General features: G+C 42.5%; 1 long non-coding RNA gene across 7 annotated transcripts in view; it reads right to left on the bottom strand.

Annotated features, from left to right (window-relative positions):
* LOC110983827 (uncharacterized) overlaps positions 1 to 23,183 on the bottom strand; it is a 118,183-nt gene that overhangs the window by 66,920 nt on the left and 28,080 nt on the right. The window contains exon 1 of one of the 7 annotated variants that reach the window (XR_015424334.1): positions 11,621 to 11,968. The exons of 5 other annotated variants lie outside the window; for them this stretch is intronic. This is a non-coding gene — a long non-coding RNA (uncharacterized LOC110983827). Of the gene's footprint in view, positions 1 to 11,150; positions 11,285 to 11,620; positions 11,969 to 23,183 lie in introns of those variants that run through there. One more of the 7 variants, XR_015424333.1, reaches the window with a different exon arrangement.

Below are 23,183 nucleotides of genomic sequence, written 5' to 3'. Positions count from 1 at the left end.
TTCTAGCTTGCAATTTGACCTGTGCGTGCAAAGCCGGTCAAAACAAAAATCGATGTTTTCCTGAGTTAGAATCCCGTCCCCCACAGCCCTGAAACCCGATTAATGCTGCCGTTGACAGTGTTTTCTGTATATAGTCGTCTCTCTTCTTCCCCTTTTGCGGTCAAGGCAGTTTCTTGGCAGAGCTTGGGCACAGGACAGGATCTAATTTTGGGCATACACAGAGCAGTAGCAGTCACATGTCGATGGACCGACGGGTCACTTTAATATCTGCCGACCTCACCCAGGGTTCGTCAAATTCACGCCGGGCCTTTGACGGAGGTTCTCTGGTGGATAATGCCTTTCGACAAGTAAGAAGATACTCTCGGAAAAAAATTAGTCGGAGAGATTCAATGGACCCCAACAAGTAAACAAATCCAACAAAGGAAGATCTAGACTCAACAAAAAAGTACTGGCGCGTAAGTGTTACCCAATAGCGCACAGTTCAATAAATCTAGAGATAAATTATATGCCAACTGCACCGAATTAATAAAACCTTGTCAATTTTATATTCATCTGCAGGCGTCGCCATAAAGGCAGTGGAGACTTCACATAGGCCTACTAAAACTTCGTATTTTCTCAATAGGCTGCAGAAAGGACCGACTTTTCAACGGCGATGTGTAGGGCAAAGGCATCGACCCTATACACTCATGGTGCACTGTTTTTCAGCGACATGCATGCAGTCAGGGAGATTGATAACATGATCGTCTCCACGCTCCAACGATTGCAAAGCTTGACCGGCACCTGTGAACACCGGGGAAATCATTGCAAGATCTTGGGAAATTAATAAATGACTAATGAAGTCCGGCGTGTATTTCATCTCCATCTTTGGTGTCGATGGACTCAAAGGGGGAAAGAATGGGCGCTATCGTCCAATCTTTTCCTTAAATTTCTATAAACATCGGGCTGTACATAATAAGGGTGATACAGAAAACACGGAATGTTCTGTGGAAAGAAAAGTACTTAAATACAACTGGATTATGCCAGAGGGCAACTTTCAGATGAAAATAAAATAAAACGGGGAAAACGCCTGAGACCCTACTTACAGCAAACCTGGAGCTCCACTTTAAAGTAACCGTGCAATAGGTTTTTATGACTTGTGTACGTGAAATACTGTTTCAGTTTTCTTTACACGTGACAATGACTGTCCCCCTCCTTTGTAGAAATATTCTGCATTTCATGCTGATGAAGATTTCTATATTCCTGGGCCAAAACATGATGTCATTCACGGCACAACGGGAGTGTACGGTAGCTTGGTGTATACCACGTATCACACTTTTCTACATCTGCTGGCTGTAGGTTGGTTTTCATGTTGAACGGATTGTTTGGGCAGTAACAGTGACCAACATTACTTTGAAACATTATTGGTTGATGATTTAAAAGGATTGATATTCGCAATGTTTCTACGCTCCTTGACAAGGAGTGCCTTATATCACAACATTAAAATAGCGCCCTCGTTCATAACGTTATGAACATATTTCTAAGAACTGGAAAAACGACCGAGCTTCTTTCATTTCAAATGAAAACCTGCATTTAAATCTTGTTTGTATTTTGACACATTACTATACATGAAAACAAGTTGAGCTGACTCTCCACTGTATGTTTCCTTTAATTTCTCTCCGTTTCAAGAGGGGTTGGCAACGACTAACTAACGCTTTTCGTATTTAAGAGAAGTATATTGATACAGCATGCCCGTAATATTTGGTAATAGTCTGTGCACAAAACACTGTCTGGGTAATGGTTGTCATTATGGTTATCGCATGGCTGCGCAAACCGTCATTTGACAATCAGAAAAGGTGGCATACCTGAGTAAAGCTCCACATTGTAAAAGGAAACTAGTCAAAACATCACGATTGGCACGATTTCATCATGGCTGGCTCCAAAGGTCATCGGTCAAATTGATACCACTCACACAGTCAGTTGATTTTCTTAATAAAATTTTCTCACCGACGCGGTGGACGCGGCAGCCTCAGATTCTACCTGTTCGCGATATCACCCCCATAAGTTGTGACTGAACAAAGCGTTTTTAAAATTTCCTTAAAGAATATCAAAAAGGAATGCTTCAATAAATTCCAGCTTACATACCCCGAGCCCTCCGTCTAGATTTTATCGTGGGTAATAAAATGAGACGTACAAATAGACACATTATGTTTTGCACGACACAAAACAAAAAATGGAACAAAAATTCTAACAAACGCAAATTGCTCTTGTTTGTTTGTGTATTAAACTATGCAAATTTGGGACAGGAAGTATAGTGGATTTTGTAACAAGCTTTATATTGCGAGGGATGGATGAAATCATCTTTGCATCTGCAAAGTAAGCCCGCACGTCACTGATGCTGAATATCAATGCTTCAGCCCGGTACAGACGTCTGTTTTTCCTCCTCCAATCGACGGGGTCCTTCACCTGCAGACTGGTGGTTCGACGCACCTGGCCAGATGTCATACAAACACCCAGTATGCAAGCGACGGATGTTACGGATTTCGGTGCGATGGAAGCAAGATAAGCAGAGCAAAGGAGCGACAACGGATCGGCGGAGTTCTCGGGGCACGTGGCAGCTCCAACTCTGACGATCTAACAACGTTATTAAACAAACCCCCCGGTGATGTAAACTCGTCCCCACTAACAGTGTGCTTGACGCGAATGGTAACGAAGAAATGATGTATACTCGCAGGTGCTCAGGTGGATGAACCACAACGAGCATTCATTGATGTTTTATTGAGAGAACTTTTTTTCAGAGGTATTTCTGTATCGTTGAATTACGAGATGAGATGGCGCCATTCCATCCCCAACTCGATACTCTGCATCATTATGGACACCGAGTGTCAACAAGACGGGCCGTTAATTTATTTATTTTTTGTACTTGGTAAGGAGTGCGCGTCATCCCGCCCAGCGCACATCCAGGAACGCATCACCTAAAGCCTCTGGCGACATGAATTTCTATTGAATCTGGTAAACTGAGTTCTTTAAATTCATGTGAACATAACAATTTGAATTCTACATATTCTACTGCTGCTATACCTCATGATTCAGGGCAAGATTTTGCATAGTTACATACGAGACACCTTGCATAAACACACTGTTTTCAATGGATAAGAAGGGCACACAAAGGAACCAGTCCATTCCAGAGATGGTGGTCGCTATGCAAAAACTTGCCCCGAATCGCGAGGTATAGGAACAGTGTCTTTAGTCTAGGGAATTCAAATCGTTATGTTTATGTGCAATCAGTTTACCAGGTTTTATTCAAATTTAATTCACAAACGGCTTGTTGTCACGTGAATGCACACAAAATACAGAGGTTTGCGCACTGGAGAGTTTGAAAGGTCGTCCCAACCACGTGCGTCACCTCTGCGCGACTTAAGCTTCTTCACCCAGTGACGCAATGCAGTGAATGATCACATACCGGTACGACGGAACCAATATCCTGAAACAAAGTCCCTTACATTACCCCCAAAACACTCTGTGCGGTTCTTCAGTCTTTCACGGCGCTATTCTGAAAAATGAAGACCATTGAGGCTTATATTGAAACAGAAAAGAACATGAAGCTTATATTCAAAGGGCCAGTATGTAACATTCTTTTTTTAGCCTCGTTTTGACATTTAGGGAGTTTCACCGCCCTCTACGATTATGCTAAATGTAAATATTCAAGAGCAAAAAAATTAACGTCATCTTTGGCAGAATTTAACGCTAATATAACTGCTTCTACAGCCTATATCAGTATTTGTAGGAGGTTCAATTGTTCGATTGATGCCCAAACGTGGAAACGTGTGTCAATGATCGAAGAGAACCTTTTTGGTCACCATTCGCACGAAACATCTATTAATAGATGTTGTTTTGACATCAAAATAGCATCGCCCATAGTTGTAAGAAGCTCGTTGCAGACAGTAATAAATGTGAACTGAAAAACCTCGGCCCACCAAATTGATTAATTCATTTCTTTCATACCGGTATGTGGAAAGGATACTTTGGCAAGATGAGTGGAGAACAATTTTCCGGGTCCCCTCAATATACCTCTTAATCAAATGTCCCTGTCAACGAGAAGAAAAATAAAAACTGTCGGCCCATATCATAGGATTCAATTGACAAGGATGAGACGCCAAATGCCAAAAGCAATTAGATAAGGATTTCATCGTCATGTATTGGCTTTTCTACCCCACTGGGTAAAGAGCACTACATAGAGACTCATAAGCTCCTTCACATCGCAGCTGTTATATTTTATGACTGTGCCGACGGACGATTGTGTACTTGTAACGATGCCAGAAAGCGCTTTTATGAATTCCATACAGGTTTACTGTATAAAAGTGTGGTTATGGCCGTCTCTATTAAAAGCCCATTGCTCTTGGAATGTTTTGCTGATGCTCTGTGTGAGATTTACGGCTTTTGGAGGCCTTTGGTCACAATCTTGGGTTTCAAAATGCGATAAAAGGATTATTGGTCAGACGAGGAAATGCAAGACGCAGGAAAAAGCCAAGTAGCCTTGTAACTGGGTTACAAAACAACAGGACAAAATAATCGCTGGCGGGGTCACTGTCTGTGAAAAACCACAAGAAAAAAAAGGGGGGAAAGAGATCATGATAAAGCTTCCGACAAATTGAAGGGGAACTGAGTACAAGAGCTTGAAGCTTGTCCTCTGGTAAACATCTCAGTTTACACAAATGGTACTGCAAAGAACTCGCGACAACTGTAGCATCCTCAATAAGGCGGCCAGGCCACCGGGACAGTCCTCAACCATAGTTATGTAGGCGTCTTGAATTTCTCAACTCCAAGACTACTCTCTTAACTTTGACAAAATGGCCTAAAGAACGTCAGGCACAGGACCGGATGAAGGGTGCATGAGGACAGAAGGAGTCCAGCTATACTCTCGAAAAACTGATCGTGCCAAAGAAGTGATAACACACTGAACATGTGTAAATTAAGGAACCAGTTACCGAGTACCGATTGTATGGGGTTTCTTCTGCACTGCTTTCAAACTATTGCTTCGTCATCAAAGGTGAAACGTACGTCGGTAGAAACGTGAAACGATAATGCACTTCTCATTTACTATTATCATATACTGGCATTGATTCCCATGCATTAAAGCAGTTTCTATTGCTGAATAAAAGGTGGGGGACATGGGACCCTGTCCCCATTCAAAAGGAGCAAGTTGGTTTCGAAAATCTAATGAGGAAAGGGCAATGTTGATCTGTTTCCATTTTCTTTCCTTTCAAAAGCGAGTAAACAGCTCCACAATGCAGCCTCATCAAGCAAACAGGCCGTATCAGGTTTCTCAACAAAAGTTGCAAATTCCTGCTCCTCAAATCATAAGTTCAGCCCCGAATGTATTTCTGGATACGCCCTTGTCCTCAATCGATGCAGTTGACAAACAAGCTTGGGAGTGAAAACATCGATTTGGAGCAATTCGTGAAAAGGCCAATGGGCATTACAGTTCTTAACATTGCAGATTCAGTTGCTTTTAAAAGTCTCTTTTAATACGCAGTTCCTGTGGATTCACAGGCATATCTCTCTTCTTACCACGAGATTTTACGGACAGAGACTTGCAACAAAACGTAAGCGGGTAAAGTAAGGCGAGTACGATTATGTTTGGCCAAATTTGGTTTCGTTTGTTTTATTATCTTATAATGATGGATGTACAGAAATAGTGAAAAACAATATATATCAGGAAAATTTTCATTGAGAAGAGACTTCACTTTAAATGTATGCAGCTTCATAAAACTGAGCCACGACTTTTTAAACTACACTTTTCAAAAACTCACTGCTCAATTTTCCAAGACTAAAGAAGCAAGCCACTCACCTATACATGATCTCTTTATTTCTCTTGTGTTTTAAAGAAATATTAAGAAGTCAAAAAAAAAAAAAAAAAAAAAAAAAAAAGAGAGAGAGAGTGAGAGAGAGAAAAAGAAAAACAGATTTTATTGATTGGTTTCCGTTCCCCGGAGCACGTGCCTGTAAAACCAAGCGCAGAGTCACGCCAAATTTACCAGTTCGTTCATGACGAATGCCCCCAACAAAACATCCGGTTGGCAGGCCGAACGCGAAACCATAGCAATGGGCCGAGCGAGTAGAAAAGCACGAATCGAGCCATGACCGGACGGCGGAGAGGCACAGACCATCAAGGGGAAAACCTGAGTCGTCGGGCAGAGTCAGCATGGCCACTTCCGGGCTCTTGGGTCGAGAGGGTGGAGGAAGGAAGGGTGAACAGGAAGGGTCCGCCCGTCGATGCTATCTGTGGAATTCCCCTGACTGTCCCCGGACTGCCAGAACAAGAACACTCTCTGAAAAGAAGCGTCCAAGTTCCAGAGCCCGATTCTCGAGGGATGTATAATTGTTTGCGTTTTTAGTGAACAACTGACAATCAGAGATGCATCAAAGAATAAACGCAGATGGTGCCAGTGTTGACTGTTACTAAAATCGGCTTCCGTTAGTACATGAAACTACAGTATAAAAAATTCCCAAATAAATGATCATGTTTTACAAGTATCATACCGTTGTAGCCGACGACTGTTGATTCCCCATGTTCAAGTACGCTTTATTAAACTAACTTTATCACTAATGTTTTCCCCAGGGGTTCTTAGAGGCATGTATCGCCGGTATTGGCATCATGAACTTGGGAAGAGGACCAACGGTCCGGTAATAGTGGCCCCACTAATGGAAATTTAAAAGATTTACACGGCCCCCGAATCGATTCACCTTAAGCCACAACGACTGCCTTGGGTACCAACTCACGTACTTTTTCAACAAAGCGTTTGGTGGCAAAAGTCATATCCATGACGAAAAAGACTAATCAGACGGGTGGAAATTGGGACGGCTGGGCCTACATGTGTCGTCTGCACAGAAATGATGATGACGCAGATGGCACTCATGCTGCGCTGAGTGACTGGTCCAAAGAAAAAATGTACATACAACAAGGAATAATTCGGCGTAAAAGTTTGGAAAACGGGTTGGTAATTTGAGGCAGTCGGGGAAGCAAGCTGTGATTTGAAACCATCACCGCGATTGCCTTGACATAAGCGCTGACTAGGCCTACAGGTCAAACATATAGCTATAGGTATAAATCGTCCAATCTTCTTTCAGAGTTTACACACAACGCCAAACCACTGAGCCTGTTTTGGTGTCTGTTTTGTTTTATGCCTTGGGGAAATACACTCTTCAATCCTGACATGAGTTATATTCAAGAGCATGCCCGAAGAAAGATGCGAATGCAGGACAGAGCTACATTAGCCACGAACTCTTTCCTCGATGGGGCAAGTAACCGGAATGACCTATGTTGATTTGCGTCTGGATGTGACCCACATCTATTGGTCACTGACGCCTTCTGATTGCAAGTGGTCACAGTGCAAGACTCTCATAACTGATTGCTAAGATAACCCAAAACATCTTCACAAATTTTGATGCCGGGCTTTGGCCTTAAACGCCAACGTATAATATCCACACTGAATTCTGAATGTAGTCTTACCTTTGTTCCCCCCCCCAGACTTCTCGGACCGCAAGCGCAAAGCCTAGGATAAAATTGACATCCACGACCCAAAGCTAAATAATTGATTAAGCCACTACTTGCGATACCCGCTGCATCCCTGGATTCGTGCCAGTCCCCCGATTTGGGACAACGCGGTGGTAGAGTGTAAGAGAGACGTCTGCAGTGGTATCAGCAGGAAGTGGTGGGATCGCGTCTCACCCGAGCAAGCTTATGATTTTTTGCAGCTCTCGGAGCACACTGAGAATACGATGTGAAAATATACGTCAGTGTAAGTTAAAAACCTGGTATTAAATTAACACCCTGGCGCAAAGCTGAATATCACTGAGCATCAAGTACAAAGACTTTAACCCTAACACTCCTGAATCCTCCAACAGGTGAAGGATTGAGGAGTGTTAGGGTTAAGGTAGTATGCCCCATTTTGCGTCTTTATCTGACAAAAAGCGACCCGCTTTCAAGAGCAGAAATAGGCGCTATAGCAGTCTCCATGGCCGGAGAAGATAGACGGGTTATTAACGTCTCTTTGCCATTTGACGTCCAACTTCTGTGATGAAGTTGAGTTTTACGCTAATAGTTGGAAATAGGATTGAAAGATTTCAGCATTCGTCCTTTGTGGTATGCATGGCACTTTCAATTCCCACAAGTTTCCACTACATTATACAGGCATATAAGATGTAAACAAAGAGATGGTGGACAGAATGCATCACAATTCCTTCATTTAGTCCTTGTTTTTCAATGTCAGGAAAGGGCCGCGGTTGGAATATCCCTTCTGTCAGTAACCAAACGGCAAAACACTTCGCGAATTATCTGCATTCATCGCAGGCCCAATATTCCGCGTCTGGTCTAATCGAGTGGGTAGGCGAGCGATCCCCGGGCGACTCCAAAATCACTCGCACTGAAACGCGGTCCCCGGTCCCCCAGTTCACTGGGGGCTACGTGACCAATATCCCGGGGATTAAAGGAATTCCCGCCGGCGTCATTCAATCTGCAAGAGGGGCTCCGGGACCCGTCCAACTGCGACGGCAGGGGTACCTTCATCATCATCAACTCTCCTCCCACGGGAATGGTACTGAGGCTGGAATGAGGAGTACCAACACTTGTACATGGCCGTCTGCTCGTCAATATCTGGATATTGATTTCCAGGTATGAAGACAATCGTGGGTACAAAGATGAGAGTAGATAAATAAAGTATTTTATTCATCGCTCCCTGTACAAGCTAACACAACTTTGCAGTGTCAACACATTCGATTAGAAGCTTTCAAGGCCGTATTGGCTTTTGTTCTTATTCCTAGGCCCGACTGGCCGAATGCGTACGTCAATTATGAATAAAAGCTCAGTATAAACCCAGATAGATTATAATTTTTTACATAATTGGATCAAGGGAATATTACACCTTGCCTGCTTAGCTCAATGTTCACCCCTATGGTGTATGTCGATTAATATAGTCAATTAATGCATTACAGGATCCATGCAATGAGGTTTTCTTAGACTTTTTGTGCAACTTTACTCTCAACAATCTGTAACAATCTGATATCATCATTTGGCTTTGTGGTATAGAAAAAAAGCACTTCAAAAACTCAAGAGGTTGTTCGTTCCCGCAAAAGAGGGCGCTTTTGCTGGGACGTCAATTTGGGAGGACACTGCTCAGTTAATACGCTTTTCCCCAAATTTGCTCACTGAAAACATTTCCGAGGAGAGGTTGCCTGTCGGTTTATTACCATTTACTTACATACCAATGATTCACAAGCGAAAAGGACAATATATAGTAGCTAATTTCAAAACGTCACGTACTTTTTTGCGCACAAATCAATGAAACAATGAGATTTTTTCCCTGGAATGACAAAGCGAATTTGTTTATGAACATGGGACTTTGTATTAGCATAAATATAAAAACGCAACACAGTTCCTCTCAGAACAGCAAAACGAAAATTGCAAATGACTTAATTTGAAACATAAAGGCGCATCTTTGAAGATTGTATTAATATAGTTGCACTGCAAAGATCCTTTAAATGCCAGTGCACATGGTCTACAGTGATTGCTATATGACCTACGGCCTTGGTCTCAGGCTCTGCGCACAGTTATACAAATAATATGTGCCCTACCCGAATCAACGACAAAAACTGTAGTTCAGGGGTCCGAATTCGGTGTCTGATTTTAAACGGAACGTACTCAGAGCTACCTAGCCCCGAACATGATTGAACTTTTGCAATTCAAACAAAATTCACAACTAAACAACAAAACTCAAACAAAATTCACAAGCAGAATCCACTGACGATACACACACAAAACGTTTTTGGAAAGGAAACGAAATGGACCCAAAAATTCGCCCGTCTCATTAGTATGTTTGGAAATGCAGGTGTGGTATAGTGTCCTGTGTGTGGGAGGGGAGGTGGCTTGACCCCAAGGATCCGATCTGACCTTGTTCTTCGACCTTGACATTTTACTTGTCCAGACGGTGCAATGTTACTGTCACTGCAAGTTACGTAGGCTGCGAGCCTCGGACGCCCTCTATTGACCGAAACAACAAAGAATCGCATGGACTGAGCTTGATGCATATGCCAAAAAATTTGGATCCAGCCTTACTGAAACAACACGATATGACTGCAAGCAATAAAACATCACGCAATGTTTAGGATGCCCTCTCTATGTTAAACAGCGTGCTTGTCCGTAAGTTCTTAAATAGTCAGCCTAATCCAAGTTGTGCACACGTGAAAATCTGTGTGCAAAAGAATAGTTAAAATAATTTTAGAATGTTTGAATTGTAATGCATGTTAAGGAATCTGCACAAAGAAAAAACGTATTTAGGCCTATGCCCAATATTCGCAAATAGTGACGACAGCACCGAAAATGAACGAAACTGATTTGGATGTTGTTGGTTAAAAAAGGGAAATTCCTCCCGTTGGTTAGCCTACAAGTGAACGTTGTGGCTATACCAGACCTAAAGATCTCTAAAAAATATTTTGAATCTTTTGGACCGGTAACCAGACTAGTTCTTAATGCAATTACGCACGCACAAAAACTCCCCCACAGTAAGCATCTCGACAACTGAAAGAACTCGATATTACCTAGCAAATCAAACTTACACAGCTGTTTCAGCACTGTATTCTGATGTATGTAATTACCTCCTGCCATGACATCAATGAAAATGAAAAATTTGATAAAAAATGACAGACCTCAAATGAGGATTAAAACTCAGGGACACGGATTTGCCAAGATTGGATACAGATTCACTGGAAAAAGGTGCTCCGTAATTCATAATTATAATGCAGCTGAAAATGTAAACAAGAATGATTTGGTTTGGCTACACTCTTAAAAACTACAGTCAAATTTGACTAGAAAACAGTCAAATTTGGCTAGGCATTTAGGGTCAGCTGGGCGCAACTAGAAATTAGCCAATATGACCAGATATTTCTTGTCAGAATTACTGACTACAAAATTTAGTCACATGGATTAATTAAAATATTTGTCAATCCCTACCATGTGTCGAAGTTAACATGACTAGATTTCTTGTCAACCACACTTTCTACAATATGGGTCAAGTCCTATTACACATCCCAGTCATTATTACTAGATTTCTTGTAAAACATACTTTTTGTCCAATATAGCCCTTCTTTGAAAAGCAGAAATATTCTAGAAATATTACCTCTAAACACTTCCATTAGGTTCTCCATCCCCATTCCCTTAATGTGTCTTGAACAAACTTGTCCATTCTGGTAATCTTGACTGAGACCCTTCCGGTACGTCGACGTTGTCCAGTAAGTACGTAACATACATGTAGGCCTACATGTATGTACAGTACAGTACATACACCGTACATATACATGTACTGTACATACAGGCCATGCATGCGTCTGCTCGAAAAATAGTGTCCTTTTGAACAGTGTAGGAAACCCGTACGTATGACGTAGATCGCGCGCCACTAGAATATTAGTCACGGCTCATTGTTCAATGAAGAGCCTAGTAAAAACAGCTTTCGTTTGGCGTTAAGTTCCAACACAGTGACTAAATTTCCAGTCAATTTGCAAACACTAGGAAAACTAGTCAAAAATTTGACTATCGACAAGAACATAATATCAAATCAGTGCTCTGAAATATATGATTGCCGAGCCTTACCGAGTTCCTTCTTCAGGGCAAGCAGATTCAGTTCTTGGTTGTTTTAAGAGTGTATATATCCGGTTCGTAGCTGACTTCGTCACAAAGGTGGACGCGCCACAATTTGCAGGCTCCCATTGGACGATAGCTTAAGTTGCGCATTAACTTCCGGTTCCATGGTTCCGTGTAAACGGCGATTAGTATATGTAACTCTTTTTACAGTGTATGTGCAGTGGGTTTGGTCAAAACTGAAGTGACGTCACACTTACGAACCGGATACATAAGATACAATCTCAGGGGCGAAGGTATTGGTCTAAAAATCCACTTAGGGGCAAAACAAGGAAGACGAAAGATATATGATTATTACAACTGTATCCATAACGGTCGGTGTTCAGACAGAAAGCCCCCACTTCCAATATTAACGTAGACGAACTGATACATTGATCGCTGATTACTGGCCGCGTTTCTTAGCATGTATGCTGGATTGTGCTGTTCTGTTGTGTTCACCACGAACGCCCTGGCATATTTAGCAAGTATAATCACGTTATCCATATGCCTGCTCTCCCTCTCTCGAATTGTAAATAGGGGCAAAAATAGCAAGTCAAATTCTGCCAGATTCCTGTAGCCCGTGTGCAAGTCTTAATTCCCACAGCGCCGACCACTCCAAACATTTCCTGAGAATGATTTCATATTGTCCTATTAATTTCTTGCTTATAGGTGGGCCTTTTTAAGAATTCTGAATCTGACATATTGATGCTCAAAAACTGTGGCGCGCCTAGGCATAACTTCAGAGTTATTAGGCGGAACGGCAGACGCCGCGCATAGTCGGTGCCAAGAAGGAAAATAAACAACGCCGTGGACTGCACGATTACTGCAAAAATAATCCGGCGGAACCCACCCGTGTGGTTTCCCCTTCACGCCCGTAGCGACATGTACACGCCGGCAAATGGCGACCGAGGTGAATGAACGAGGAGTGTTTGTTTACTCAGTAAGTTGCAAAGTGTCACCAATGAGATCCAGGGTGTGAGATTCCTATAATCAGAAAAGGCGTAAAATATTCCGGCTGATTGTTATCCACTTCATCATCAAATTATGGGCTGAGCAATCGGCGTGAAATCCTGTCGGCTTGCGTCAAGTTACAATGAACATCAGCCGTTTTGACTGATTTATAACCTTAGCTTAAAAAACATCCGAAAAACGTAGTATTTATTGCGCATGTACGGGAGATAAGACTTGGTGTATGTCTAAATATATTGATTGCTGATTATTTTTGTTTAGTTTTCAGTTGAAGAAACACGTTTCTTATGATAAAATCCAAAAAAGCAGATGACTCTTTTAAAAATCAATACTGTACGCATGAGACTCAGGAGAGCTGTGTAACGCATCCTGCTGCATCGTTTGCAGTCATCCTATTCACTCTCGTAGTCAGCGACACTTTCAACGCCAAAGTAACAACTTGGAATGTAACAAGGTTTAACCACAAACCATGGACGTAAGGGGGGTTGGGGTGGGGTTGGGGTGGGGTTGGGGGTATATATCCCCAGTGGGACGGACCACTGAATCATCCCCTACATTTTGTGGCGAGAAAAAGAAAAACACGCGGATGGTGAAGAATTTGTTTGACTTGCATGCCAACGACCAAAATTTATTCAATAGCACTCAAAATGGAAAACAAGCCATAAATATGCCGTTCTGACGTAAGACAGGCCTACTGCGTGAATGTAATGCATATTGCAGATACACCTCTGTATCATGAACATAACCCCCTATGGCATAGTGTCAGATAGTTTCAGCAACCCTCCCCCCATTCTCAAATTTCCATCATGGCAAGTTACCCCCTACGAGTCCCCATCCCCCAAATTTCCAGCCAAAATTTTCCCACTGCCGCAAAGAATGCATGTTGGTAAATATAAATTATCACAAAGACAATTGATGTAACCACAACCACGTGAGAAGTACAGAAATCGTGACAACTAGCAGAATTACCAAGTAACGATGCCTACATCTCCTTATTTGGTACTTCCCCCCAAAGCATGTCTGCCCTACATAACTTTGATTTCAAGAGCACAAAACCCTATCAAAGTTATGAAAACAAAGACATTCACGTCTTTGCTGAGCACATACTGCAAGACGGGAAAGTAGCCGAAAATGACGTAAGGTTAACCACCCAAATACCACTTTCCATCGGGGATTGCACAAAGAAACCTTTTTCTTTTCTTGCCCCCAAAACGTTCAAACATCATTGCAGCGCATACCACTGCATTGGTGTATGACTGTGCCGTAGCTCCACCCATAAACTCAACATAACATGTACAGACCACATGGATGAAGCAGACTATTGATCCATACGATTTTTTTAGTGTGCCATGGTAAAATGCAGAGCCTCATAGGGAAAAAGATTGCTTCTGTTTTTCTTTGTTACAAGCGGATTCAATTCATGCTGACTGTCAAGAAATTATAATTGGAAATACGTTTCCCCGAACTGAAAGAATATAATAGTCGATTTGATAGGTTGAGGCACGTCCATTAGAGCAGACAGATCTCAGCAACTAAAGGCTATTTTGCTTCGCGCCGCTACCCATTGATTCCAGACAGCCGAAAAATGAAACAATTTGCCAAAAAATCCAACGTAGTTGTTTTTACATTACCTAGAAGGAATCGATTTACAAGATTCATTTTTCGGCACTGTCTGGGAATGTTTGGATAGCTCACGGGGCGAGAGCGGTTTAGGCACACCAAGAATTGACAACACGCACGGCTGCACAAGGTACCCTTTTGCGGCCGCTGGGAAGCCCTGGATGAAGGAGTTACCAAGAGCCGGTCTGACGATGACGTGCACTGGCGTTATAATAACAATAATGGCGCAGAGTCGGGCTGGCCCCCGACCACGCTCAGAGTACCGTTAATTATTAACGCCAAGCTGCCGTGTCATATCAACCGGAATTAATGTTTCGCTCATCGCCTCATGCAGCTTTTGATCAATACAGTCAGAGGCGCGTCCAGAGTTAAACACTCAGATTCGGTAGAAATAAATCACTGTGTTCAAGTGCTACAATCAGCAAAGACTAACAGATTTTCAAAAATCCTTCAAACTCTATACTTTGTATTGAGAAGTAATGTAGGTTGACGTCTGCTCTTCACATAAGCACAACAGCGGTTCAATATAGCAAGCACGACTGCTTCTCTATCTTGGACGTAAAGATTTAGTAAAGTGAGCTTGCGAGTCTTAAAAAAGCCTGGCCAACTGAACTTTACCGAAGTATTTTCAGTTTGATTTCTATTGTAGTAAAAATGGATGTCCGGCGAAAAGCTTGTCACGTCGTGAATTTTCGGTTTAGACAACACAATACGTTGGTTCAGTATGTTTATCCTTTGTTTGAAATTCTCCAAAAATCTAATCTCTACATTACAATTGAATTCATATGGGATGAATTCCTAGACGTTCGGTTTCAGATGTTAATCTTTATTAACTTAGCTTAAAGAACACCTTTGGAGACCTTAAAATGAATTTCTTGTTCCCACATCTAAAATGAGCGGGAAGCCGGGAGCCCTAAAATCTAAAACACGACGACGGCTTTTGTATTATAACATGTATAAAGGACAATACCATAGATCTTCTACGAAGAGATAACTTGAAGTTATCTATTGCTGTGCATGATGAAGACACTGTAGCACTCTGTTCCTACCAGTAACCCTGAAGCAAGTCTGCCCTTAAAACATTCCTCGAATGCTCAGCAAGGATTTCTTTATCGAGGATTTCTTTTTTCAAGGATTTCTTTATCGACGTGGGGGTGTAATGCTTGAAGCATGCATACACCCAACGCCTCTCTCATCGGTGATCAGTCTTTTAAATTGGTCAACTACACCATGAAGACGCGGATACTTTTGCAAGCCGTCAAATATTGATACAATCCAGGGCAGCCTGGACCCTTGACGAGAGTTTCGTTTTAAACGGGACACCAATTTGTCCGTAATTACACCGCACTGGAGCAGTCACGACATATGCATGACAAGCAGCAACATACCTCTGCTTGGACTGCATGGATAAGATTAGAATAAAGACGTTTCTATTATAGCATCTTTATTCGGACTGTCACTTAAATTCTCTGTCTTGAAGCTGTGCAATTTTACGAAGGGCTTTGTCAACATTTATTGGAAGCTGCTCTTTCCAAAATTTTACTGTCACTATATACTAATTGAGCTCATTGAAACTGTTCGCATTAACTCACATTAAGGAATTTTATGTGTTTTGTAGAATTTTGTGTCATTTTCGAGAATGAGCAAAATCGATCTGGGTCGTGCTCACACTTATGCGCAATAAATACAGCAAACAGTTACAAAAGTTGTTTGTTTTTCACAGTGTTCATCCAGGTAAATCCACCATAGCTTCATGTCGGCCAACGATCGACACAAATTGCATGACCACACGAAAAAAACTGAACGAAGGAAATCTATGGTTAATGATGCGTGCATTAAAAGCATTCCATCATCATTAATGACAGGCAAACTGCATCAGGATATTTCATGCTGCTCTGCATGACTCAGAGGCTCAAATCGGGCGGCTTGTTCCCGTATGTTCACGAACAGTTCGATTTGTTGTTCGTGGGTCGGCCGCTCGAACGCCGGGAAGAAACAAAGAACATGCAACATGGCGGCGTCCATGTACGTTACTCGACAGTTAAGGTTTGGATGGGTTGAATTCTTTTCTATATACACAGGAACATTCATTTCTGTTTTTGGAAAAATAATTAATGTCAATGTTGCAAAACTTCCCATTGTCTACATGGTCTATGGCTTTGGAAGCCACCTCTCCACTTTTTGCGGCTGTCCAAAAATCAAAATCTCACGAGTTTTTCCGTGTGTTCCTGTAAATCCCTGACGAGGAGTTGGTGTGTGATCCTGTTCCGAGAACAGTGTTCTTGAGTCGTGTTCCCGCCGTTCGAGCGTGAGAGCAAGAAGCCCGTGTCAAGAACAGACCGCCCGAACTCGACCAGAAGACCTAAAGAAATGGTTGTGGTAACACAAGTAAAGAGCCGTCGTGTTCTGGTACGAGGGAGGCTATGAAGATTGTGCCCCAAATATTTCAACTTCTCTCCAACCCATACTATGCCATGGCAAACGAGTGTTTTCCTGAGATCCAGGCCGCAGCATACAACTAGCGTATTAATCCCGTTGAGGAGATTATTGCTAAAGTACTCATGCAGAAGCAAAACTTGAGAGCCTCTTTTCAGAAATTTTCATTTCAAAGCCATTCGTAACAAACAGTTTCCGCCTTAAGTTTTTGAGGCCCTTCGACCGAATAGTTTTTTTGGGGGGTGAGGTTCTTCCCCTAAATATTACCGCACTGTACGTTTATGCCGTTTTCCTGTGACGTAAACGAGGGAAATGTATGCCACTCGGCATTTTTTTATTATTGATCTCAGGATCAAAAGTGGTCTCTTTGTCGGGACAGTAATCGAATACTTATCGACGATTCTAGTCACCTACAGGCAAAGCAGTATCGATCATTACCCTTAAGTGTAACATTAACCCCCATGGAAGCTGGGTTAATTGCATCTAGTCATGCCGTATCGGAAACAGTCGGGGTTAAAGACGTAACATAAAAACGACTCGATCTGATGTCTATCGGACAGTGCGTTACATTTTAGGCGCACTGCACAAATCTCTCTCTTGAGAGTCTCCTCCGCCGAAACCATTACAAAATTCAACGCGGCAAATGTCATAACCACTTACAACTGCGGATCCCTTGGATATCTTGCCACAAATTGACAAATTAACCGTGAGTATAACGCGGGCACCTGGCATGACATCAGGGTATTTATACAACATGCAACTTGATGGTTTGCGATGATGCCATGTACGACACACAATTTAATGAAAATGCCGGTACCGAAAGACTGCCGTTGACTCATTTTACTTTCATTACTGTAACACTGCCTCTCCAAGACTGCCATTTAGTGTCACGGCAGAGCCACGGTTGCTTTCCGGTCACGTAAGAATGCTGTGTTCGCTAGCCTACCGTGTCTTTCCAAGTAAGGGGGGGGCTCAGATCAATTATACGCTGCGAGCACTTAGGGAAAAAGTGTTCTGTGTTTTTCATTTTCACAACGGGTTAATCTTCATAAATGCATGCTACGCCTATATCTATGGCTTCACATGATCCATTTAGAGAAACAAGTAGATAACCAAGTGGATGAAGAACGTTCATTTTAGACAGACAACATTCAAGCAAATTGGTTGTCGGCTATGTGCACTATGATATATGAGCTACATATGGACGAAACCGAGTGTGACAGGTCCTACTCAGTTAAAGAAGAACGTAAAGCGGAGGAAAACTGAGAATGTCAGGATACAGAAGAATCGTGTGTCAGCATTTAGAAGAATCGAATTTTGATATCGAATGACGTTTCTACTTATTTCAGGGATGACACAATGGGCCCCCACTCGCCTGTATACCCAGCTCTTGGGAATTTGTTTGACGACTCTAGTGTTTTCACAGAAACTCTACCCTAAGACAGTCTTGCTGGCAGTATTAGGATAGTGAGTGGTTAGCATGCATAATTCTGCCCACCAGGTGTCACCAAACCTCTTGCTTGCGAAGTCTCACGACCGCCTCGCTTTTCCTGAAGAAATTTCACACATGATCTGCAAATGCATGGGTAAGAGAGGAATGTTTTTTTTCCCTGATACAGGTCATTCGCTGCATTTCCACGTGAGCAATCCCACGAGGCGGCAGACAGTGTTTCAATTTGATTTCATGGTCACCCTGATTGGGGAGAAGCGAGCGTCAACATCGCTGTTTTTGGAAGGCTTAAGGCCGCTTCATACTACAGGCGAATTTGAAAGCGAAGCGAATTTGAAGTCAAGAAAGATCTGCGGCGCAATTTCGCTAGAGTTGAAAGGTGCTCAACTTTTGCGAATTCGGAGCGCAAATATTTGATCTGACGTCACAAATACGGGTGTTTCACAATAGTGTGCCTCCAAGAGTTTGCAACGCGTTGGCCAATCACGATGCGCTTAATCTGTCGATCCAATGCCTGTCTGGAAAGGGTCGACAGATTTCACGCTTTGGCCAGCGTGTTGCAAATTCTTGGAAGTGGGCTACTGTGAATTGCCCGTATTCGTGTCTGTGTTTGCTTTCGCGTGAACAATATGAGCCGACGTTTACGCAAAGATACAGTACCCAGACGAGTGGTGAGCCTCGAGATGAGTGCCCTCCTTCCCCACAGGGCAGATGCTGACTCGAACGCTAACCGAATGAACTCTTTCGTGGATTTATCCCTCGGGTTTCTCTTCACGGACGAGTTTTCCTTTGAAGTTTGTGGTAAAACATTTTCAGGGGAAACGATTTCCCGACAGCGTACCCTGGTTAGAAGCTCAGTTATGTGTAATATCGCGCTCTGTAAACAACCTTTTCGCGCCGCCGCTGCTCGGCACTGGGCAACAAATGGGTGTACATGGAATAGTGGTAATATGTAACCACGTGAATGACAACGTGCACATGCCAAGCACAACCCGGCAAAGCGATGGTATGGCACGCACGCGTCGTCAAAAAGTTTAAAATATGACCCAAACCGACTTCAATTCTCATTTATATCCCGAAATGAACACTGTCAAAAGTGCACAGGTGAAGCAACCGAAAATTCCTAGAGGACTGTGCAAGTTAATCATCGTTAGACTGTTTCCAGCATTTTTAAAAGGTTTTCTTCTCTTTTTTTTTGCATCTCCTTCCGGATTTGATAAATATTTTGGCGTCCTGGAGAAAATATTGTATTTGCAATGTCGAAAGTCGACTTTTATACCTATCTCCATCTAAAGATTCGTTCATGCGAACAGTTTCGATGCGTCCTGATTATCCTTTTCGCATTTCTGACACTCTTTTGGAGGGCTCCTAATGGCTGTTTTGGTTGTTAAAGTAATGACAATGTCCAAAGGTAAAGTCTTCAACTTGATTGCTATTTCAGCGCAGAAAGTTGTCATTTGTTCTCTTGGTTTACTGCTCAGTTGTGACTTTATTATGCTCCTTCATTTTGCGTACACGCTGGACAATGGGCAAAACATGCATGGAAATTGCTAGAAAAACTATTATCAACCAATTTAAGTTCGAAATTCTTAGAGGTGTTTGCGTACATGTAGAACAATAATTAGTCTTTTTCCTTGTCAAAGAGATAACACATTAGATCGGGCACCAAAAAAGGAAAGCACAAAAAGGCCTACTCTCGTGCACATCCCCGTGGATCGAAGGATGACGCATACCTCGAAGATGGATGAGGCTCGTACGGAGGACCTATCGAGATTTAGTTACAAGCGCTCTTCTGAATGTTTTCTGTACTTCCATCAGATTGGACTCGACATATTTGTGTGCCGCGTGCACTTGCTCCGTAATTTCGAGAAGAGGGTGGGGGGATCCTCCGTGCAAACTGACCCAAGTTTCACGAGGGGGGGCATTTGCGTGATGCCAAGGGGTGGGTAAACACGCAGGACTCGTGTAACCGCCGCGGGTAAGTACGTCTGGCCCCGGTGAGGTGACGCCCCGGGTGTCGCTACGTGCCTTCTATTCTGAGAGATGGCCACCAATATTGACTGAACACCAAGCGCCGTGTTTGACTGTGGCTTTCCACGAGCAAGCCAATGTTTTACTCTCCATTTAATCTCTTTGTTGATTAATACTGCCGATATGTATCTGATACATCAGGCTTTTCACTGAAAATTTTGTGAATCGTAGTGGGAAAGAGTTCAAAGATGGCAAAAAATTGGAAAAAAGTACAAGACCTACTCACCAATAGCACTTACGACACAAATACAAGAAAAGAAACTAAATCAACAAAGAGATTATTATCTCAACGCTTTCTAGATCTGCAGCTTTTCTGTGAGGAAGAGCAATATGAATGGTATGCTTCCACTTTGACACTACATGGAACGTTCTGTGAAAACGAATGCTAATATAATAAAATCCTTAGTGACACATCTCTTCAAAAATGCCACTTACCCAAACGTTAGTAGCCGTAAACCTACTTGTCACTAAAATGATTAGCTGTTTCGAACAAGACCCCCAAGACTGTCACTTCAAAGGAATTTCAGGCGTGTTGTGAAAATTGTGGTAGAAATTGTTAATATAATATAAATGTAACAGATATCAACCCACTCGTCAAATTCCGTGTTGTTCCACTTCGATCTACCGAATTCAAACGCTGACTAAGCTCACTGATGACATTTTGACCACACTGCTAAAGGTACACCGGCTTTAATCAATCGTTGTGTCCGTCTGACATGATTCCCCTTACCTTCGTTTTGGTAATTACCTGTCGTGTCGAAAGAAGTAAGCTGAAAAAATAACTATTTGCACAAAAGTCATGGGTAAGAATTGTAGTCGCATATTTTCATTTAAATTGCGGGCGTTTCGAATTCCTCATCAGAAAAAAAAACGGGTTGCGCCTAAGAGGGACAGACATAGCGCAGCATACATGTACAGGCTACGGTTGAGATTCGGGCAAATATGCGAAATCCCAGCCAGGTGTTTTTTACCCAGCGTGCGTCCGCTTCAGTCAAGGCAGGAAGAAGTGGCACAACGACAGACCTCATCAGCGATGATCCAGTACCCGTTCTTGACAAGCTGGGTAATTGAAAGTTGCCTGCAGCCATTTTACCAGAGACATGGTTTTTCTTCCGCGTGAGCGCACGCGTGTCACATTAAGTTGTATACACAAGAGGGCAAATTAGCCAAGTTCCTTTTCTTGTGTGTTATAAACTACCTTCTTCTCCCTCTAATCCATTAAATGTACGTTAGATGCCTCGCATGAACTATTGACACAGTACATGCAAAATTCAGGAATAATATAGAAGCAGTCTAGTAGAATCATTTTTATTTATTCAAAGGTCATTGTAATTTTTCTAAGATATACCGGTATACAAATTGCGTTTACTGTCGCATCATTTGATTTGTTGTATTTTTATATAATGTACAGTAACTGTTGGTACATTTGCTCCGAAATGGAGTAATTCATTTGACTGCACAAGTCAACAGTCCCGAGTAGCGTAATGGAGTCTCTTCAATCCGAGTGATATTACGGAAGCGACCTAGGTAGATACATTTTTGTTTTGGGTGGAGACAGGCGTACTTAATGTAAGGCGTGTGTGATACCGTACTCAAGAAGCATGCCTGGTGACAGACTATTAGGAATGAAAACAGGCAAGGGAAGACGGAAAATACAGAACGTTGTCGTTTCCATTTGACGCTGATCATTATTTTGTAATGTCAAACAAATTCTGTCCAATGATAAGTCCCGAACCAAAATCAATTTTTCCTACATCTCATCCGTTACAGATACGGATATTCTTTCAAGACCAAGAGCATCCTTGAATACAGCAAAACTGCCATTAGTTGGATTGTCGGATTCCCGATGTCAGATTTTCGTTATAATTGCAAAAAAATGCACTGAGTTAGGCCACTAAAGCGACTGCGATCCAGAATCGTTTTGAACGATCACAGCAGTCCACCTTTATTTTCAGCGTCTTGTGCGTAAAGTCGGTTCCTATTTCATACGTCGAGCACGGGAATCTCGGGAACCTTGGGAATAAATCTTACTTTTGCACGATTCTGATACACCGTTCTGAACTGGATGTGAAACTCTCCAAAGCCCTTTCAAGGGAACATACCACATTTTACTATGACTAGGTCAGACACGTGAAGCTCTCGAGGGAGAGATAAAAGCTCTCAACTTGTAACGGGAGAGTTTCCGTGCAGATGACCCGTGTGATGTTGTAGCAGAATCACTGATAAAATATTAAGCATGTCTTGCTCAGCGCAATTACTATTGGCGTATCCTGCACTTCATATGCAGGCTCAAGCGTCATTGTTTGTTAGCTTTTATGTTCCATTTTTGCCAGATGGAGGGGAATTTAAAGAGAATCTATGCTTCTCATTTATCCCTATATGTTGGTATCTAAGAGATTAGTCAAATATATGTTAAAAAAAATGTAATACATGTATATCTGAAAGTTTGATCCATTTGGGACACATTAGGACCTGACGTGGTCGTAAACACATTAATCAATAGTGTACAAGAAGTCCTTGTTCGATGAGCGGTGTACTCCTGGCTAGCTCATCTCCCGTGCAACACATCAGCAGCCCGCGCCAAAAGAAAGCAAATACACAAAACAACCAAACCCAAAACAACGCGAAACAAAGAAAGAACCAAACGCGAAAGTAAACCATGGACTCTGCATATATGTCCCTTAGTTGCATTTATCACCAAAAAACACCTGAGTAGCTGAAGTAGGAAGTGTTTTGCTTTTTAGAGGCGAGCTCTCGGGTCAATGGGAATCCAAGAGGTCTTTCGAGTGGTTGCACCGAATGGAAATGACTAGCACTAACTGGGAGATCTTCAGTCTGAGCAGTTGGAGAGATCCCCGACAGGAGAGGCCGAGCGAGGCGGTCGTCAATTTGGCCCCCCTTTAATTTCAAGCGGAATTAGTTTCCCTGGGTCAGCAAAAAAAAACACGCCCCCATGTGCCAGCTTTCGAGGGCTGGCCGCAATGCAGGCTATATATAGGGACATCGCTCGAAGACTGAGTGTCTATATTG

This window comes from Acanthaster planci, linkage group LG02, assembly GCF_054643075.1.
Source record: "Acanthaster planci isolate LZ-2023a linkage group LG02, COTS_SCS, whole genome shotgun sequence".
NCBI classification, from domain to species: Eukaryota; Metazoa; Echinodermata; class Asteroidea; order Valvatida; family Acanthasteridae; genus Acanthaster; species Acanthaster planci.
The sequence above is the reverse complement of the archived record's forward strand: the minus strand, read 5'-3'. Positions and strand labels throughout refer to the sequence as shown.